Source organism: Ostrea edulis, chromosome 3 (genome assembly GCF_947568905.1).
Source record: "Ostrea edulis chromosome 3, xbOstEdul1.1, whole genome shotgun sequence".
NCBI lineage: Eukaryota > Metazoa > Mollusca > Bivalvia > Ostreida > Ostreidae > Ostrea > Ostrea edulis.
The window spans coordinates 48737235-48743234 of record NC_079166.1 but is presented as its reverse complement, the minus strand read 5'-3'; positions in this window follow the sequence as shown (position 1 = coordinate 48743234).

Here is a 6000-nt window from a genome sequence, read left to right as displayed (position 1 = left end):
TGAAAAAATAATTGTGCGTCAGCACCTGTCAAACTACGAAAGGGAAAGGAATAATCTAGATGACATGCGCAGATTAAAGGAAGTGAAAGTTAGTATACTGAACCCGATCTAAATTACAACAGTAAGAATTATGCATCTTTGAATATGACCAGCACAAAATAACCAGGTTTATCCACATTGGATAAACCCCAATAATGAACAATTTTGAAGGATGTAAATCAACAGAAATGTTTATTGTTGATTAATGATGAAAGTGAAGCAGAAGAAATTCTCATAACTGGTAAATTATTAGAAACCGACCATTTTGCACTTCAGACTTTTTTGAGGAATTATCTGCCCTTTGTAAAACGAAGAAAAATTAAATTTTCTAAACACGTGCGTGGTAAATGATTAATTTAATAGGCTTCAATTTCAATTCTAGATGAAGTAAATCAAACAGTGAACAAAATTTTGAAAATTCCTTTAGTGGATTATTTTTATTTGATGAGTCCTTCAAAATGATACCATGATTACAAAAATCACACCATCCATTTACTAGATATGAAATATGGTCGTTATACATTAAGGTAATATCCGAAAGACCTGATATGCGTACTCTCACTACTAATGTCGAACAATCGACGAATTTATATTCGAACGGGACTTCCGCTGTAAGATTGAAAGACCCGCGACTTTCACGTTTAATGTCAGGCGCTTGGAGAAGGAATAGTAACTACCTATCTTAAACACTTAAGCCTACTTACGTCACAGTAATTACTGTGAAGGTGTAGACGTGTCTTATTTATCTATTTCTAGTTTTTATGGTGCATTGTTTGAGAAAAAGATGCCTTATACAGTGTAGGTGTAGCTGAAGTTATTTCGAATGTCTACCTTTTAACATAAGAAAACTTTGCATTTCCCGGTACCACCATTTTTGTTCACAGGTGATACAACTCGTGTTAGTCAAGACTTTTTATTGCAAATTCGTTTGCGCATGTGTATGACGTGTATTTAAATGAACCTGAGTTAACACGGGTTTTCCAATTGAAGTAGGCCTTAGATTTAACGCAGCACATGGATCAAGACCTTTCGGTTGCAATTCCTGCTCCCAATCCACTTGGCTACGGTGACCAACTATCCATAAGAAAATATTGTAGTTTCTTTATTTACGTATGGCAGAATACACCGTGGATGATCGAAAGAAGAAGCATGAATATGAGCAACAATGTTTCACTGTTACATATCGATATGTAGATATACAGAATCATGTCTGATAAGACATACTGAAAATGGTTAGGGTAATACTATTAATCCCAGTGGCGGATCCAGACATTTCTGAAGGGGGGGGGGGGGGGGGGCTTGCGACCTCATGTGGGTCCAGGGCAAAGCCTTGATGAAAGCCCAGGGGACAAAACTCCCTAAAACTGCTGAGTTCTGACAAAATAAGAATTATATATTTTAGCTGTTTTGGGGTATAGTTCTATAAAAGACATGGATCATATTTGTGGGGAGGGGGTGCACCTGGTTCGCCGACACTGGATCCGCCACTGAATCGAGTTACTAAAAATAGTTGTCATTCCAATTTTCATTCAAAACCTAGTTGTGGGACATGGGCTTATTGATCTCTTTCCTTTTCCTTGATAATTTGCATATTTGCTTCCTATATGTAGAAAAATTAAACATATATCAACCATCGATTGTAATTGTGTTTTATACTCTATTCTATTCACAGTCTTATATATATATATATGATTTTATTCTATTTAACGTTTGAAGAACTATTTCGAATTACATACTGAATTAGTTTCTAAATCCTACATATAACTACGGGGGAGGGGGGGGGGGGGGGTGTCTCAAACAGGACATGATACTGAAAGACCTGACATTCTATCTTTCATATATGTTTTAGCAACATTTGCCATTTAAAAAAAGAAAATTGAATAACATAGATAAATATGTATGCTTACCCTCCTACCTAAGTCTCGTTCTAACAGCGAGAACAATTCTGCATGAAAACACGAAATATTAATTTTACAAACTGACTAGACTTACCGGTAACGTGTTTATAATATTAATTTTACACACTGACTAGACTTACCGGTAACGTGTTTATAATATTAATTTTACAAACTGACTAGACTTACCGGTAACGTGTTTATAATATTAATTTTACAGACTGACTAGACTTACCGGTAACGTGTTTATAATATTAATTTTACACACTGACTAGACTTACCGGTAACGTGTTTATAATATTAATTTTACAAACTGACTAGACTTACCGGTAACGTGTTTATAATATTAATTTTACAAACTGACTAGACTTACCGGTAACGTGTTTATAATATTAATTTTACAAACTGACTAGACTTACTGGTAACGTGTTCATAATATTAATTTTACAAACTGACTAGACTTACCGGTAACGTGTTTATAATATTAATTTTACAAACTGACTAGACTTACCGGTAACGTGTTTATAATATTAATTTTACAAACTGACTAGACTTACCGGTAACGTGTTTATAATATTAATTTTACAAACTGACTAGACTTACCGGTAACGTGTTTATATTATTAATTTTACAGACTGACTAGACTTACCGCTAACGTGTTTATAATATTAATTTACAGACTGACTAGACTTACTGGTAACGTGTTTATATTATTCTGAGGATACGATGGTTGATGCAATCTCTCTCCTTTACCAATCACTTGAAGCCCCTGACGCCCTCACCTCCGTCCCGGAGTCAGATTGAACAACAGGCCAAAGACGAAATGAAGTTTATCACTAGGTAAAGTTAATTGTCCGGCGGGAAAACAAAATGACACAATTTTCAAAAAATGATAGAAAAGTACCTCAATATGTCTTCTTTTTTTTAACTTCATTCATATATTAAGTTTAATTGTCTTCGTAATTTCTGTGAATAAACAGATCGATCAATATATTGCATACTGCATTTATAAGTATCTTGTTCGTCAATGTATTTAAGGAGCTGACTCAATGTACCCATGAATCAGACCCCACAAGTGATAAAGAACGCTTTGTTTTGGTTGTACACAGATACATAGATATAGATTAAAGAACACCTATATCAGGATGAAAGGAAATCAACAGTGATAGCAGCAAAATGGAGTGCAGAGCAAACACTGTTCGAGTGTGCTTTAGTGGTATGATCAAATTCTTTGATCCGGGTATTTAGTATAACCTTTTGTGTCGTCTGCCACATTATATTTAATTAATTCAAGTGTCCTTGGCGTAAAGAAAAAAAATAATCGGATTTATTATCAACATACATTACAAAATCAGCTTTTGGGTACAGATCTGACAGTTCTTTATCAGTAGATAACAAACACGTTGTGCATTGCAATCCAACGACACAAAGACTGTATATATATATATATATATATATATATATATATATATATATATTCCATCATATACCAACCCATCATTTTTTGTAATATATATATAAAAATGATGGGGTTTTATGTTCACAAGACATGCACCAAAATTTACATATGTAAATATTGTACTTTTTTAAGAAATGAAAAAATACAATGGGATTTTCACTCCCATCAGTGCTCTCACCAAAAATCCTATGAGATAAATAAATCAGGATTTTTTCTCCCATAGAATTTGAACTCCCATTTTAAAACTTAATATGGGATACAATGTCCCATAGGAGAAAACATGCCATGAAGAACATGAAATGGGAATATATATCCTATTTGAGCATGGATGGGAATAAATATCCCAAATAAAACTCAAGGTGGGGATTTTTATCCCATGAATATACTAATAGAACAGAAAAGTGTATCTTAAAGAGTGTTGTCTGTCGTGATTCTTAAAAATTCACTTAGGCCTTACAAGCTATAAGGAATGACATTAACTTTATATGTAGAATTAAATTAAGCTCCTACATGTGCGTCTGTGCGTTTACGGATAATGTTTAAACAACATGAGAAATTAAATGATATTAGAGCTCTGGTTATTATCCCATGCTTTAATTGTATACATATAACCCTTTCACAAGAATATCAGTACAAAATTGGACTGAAAACGGACGGGACTAAATTATTGCAGCTAGAACAATATGAAATACTCATTCATATGCAGTAGCTCACATTCACTATTTACAACCCTTTACAGGTCGTCAGGTGTGAATATATTCACAGTAACCAGTAATTTTGTCTGTAATAATAATAGTACCATAATAATAAGGTACCATCCTCTAATGGAAAAAACCCACAAGGAATGAAACCAATTTTTACTCAAAACTTCGCTTCAAAATAGTTCAAAAATTCTGTTTTTGTCGTCACCCACCCCAAAGTTCTTTCTGATCCAGTAATTCTGGGTGTTTTTATTAGGGGGTGGTATGGTATAGACTCCTACTATTATTATTACAGACTAAATTACCGGTTCCTGTGATATGTTGTTGAATTTTGGAATAGCTTACAACATGTTTACAATATTTCAAAATTAGTGTCAAGTGCTCACGTTGAAAGATGAACTCTGTTAGATGATGCTAAGTTGTTTAGTGAACCGAATCAGACATCTCCAACAAGGTTATCGAGGATTTAACAACACAAGACTCAATTTACAAAATGCATTCTTCGATCCATCTTTCTTCCAACAACAATTACAGTCATTCTCAAGTCAAAGTACAAGTCAAATTGCTATCTACATATATATAGTGACTGAAAATTGTAAAACCGCCTGCACTTTCACTTATCACAGCCATTTTGACCGGTGCCACTAAGTATCCAAATTAGCATCATTATCATAAATCGTCAAACACATGTGTTAATGTGGTTTGGATAAAAATAGAGATAAGACATTTTGTATTTTTATAAAGCCTTGTTATTAACATAATTTATTATTATGATAAATTAATATTGATAAAATTAGTGTTTGAGTCTCTAAATCGTAATGGGTCCTTTCATCCTTTTTCGGTAATTAGTTGTACCGGTCAAAATGGCTGTGATAAGTGAAAGTGCAGACGGTTTTACAATTTTCAGTCACTTGGAGCTATAACGGATTTCAGTTTATGAATTGGGGTAAGAAGTTCAGCTAAATGATATCAGATGCTGCAGATTCTATGTAATTGTTTGTTGCATTAGAATACATTTGGTTTATTGGTTTTACATCGGCTAACTTGGGTACCCTATATTTAGAGTTCTATGCCTTTACTCTTTCAAGCAATACAATTGCCTGTGAAATTGTCATCACAAAGAAAACTGGCTTAGATCCGCCAAAGCCTCTCCGCCACTTTACTCTCATTTTTGCTAATTCAGGCTAGTTTATAAAAAACAAAAGTAGGTTTTTAATCAATTTGACTAATTAAGTAAGATTATATTTTGGTGACGGACTTCACCTCACATATGAATCAATATTGAAGGTGGAAGCAGTAACTCTGGAGCAAGCGTTTCGGAGTTTATTGACAAATTTGTGAACTTATAAGTATAGATAGGGCGCAAAAACATCACGTAACGTAAACTAAATCTTTTTTTAAAACAATATCAATCAGATCTTTTAAATTGCTCAGATGCTCTACGTGGGTATCGAAAAGGTCTTATTCTAATTATATTGTATAAAATACAATATCAAATTTTAATATCAGAACATCAGTTTACGAAAATAAGCATCATTCTTTCATGGATATAGATTATTGTCAACATATAGTCATTTTGTTCTATGTATAAACTGATAGGTAAAACAGTATTTGCTCAAAGTGTTTAGTTCTTGATTGTAACTGTACATTCTGTATTACTACAATTCAGAGTAAGTTTATATATAGATTGCTCTAGTGTACTTTTATTCAAATTGGGTTATCGCGGCAGTTCCAGATTAGTATTTTTATAACTACATTGTATGTGTAAATATTTATATGTAGGTACATCAAGCAAATCAGCGTATGTTTACATATATAGACAGAACATATCCGCGGTTATTACAAGACAACTGTACTTGGAACTTCAGAGTAGACACTTAATATCGCCAGATATTATCATAGGATT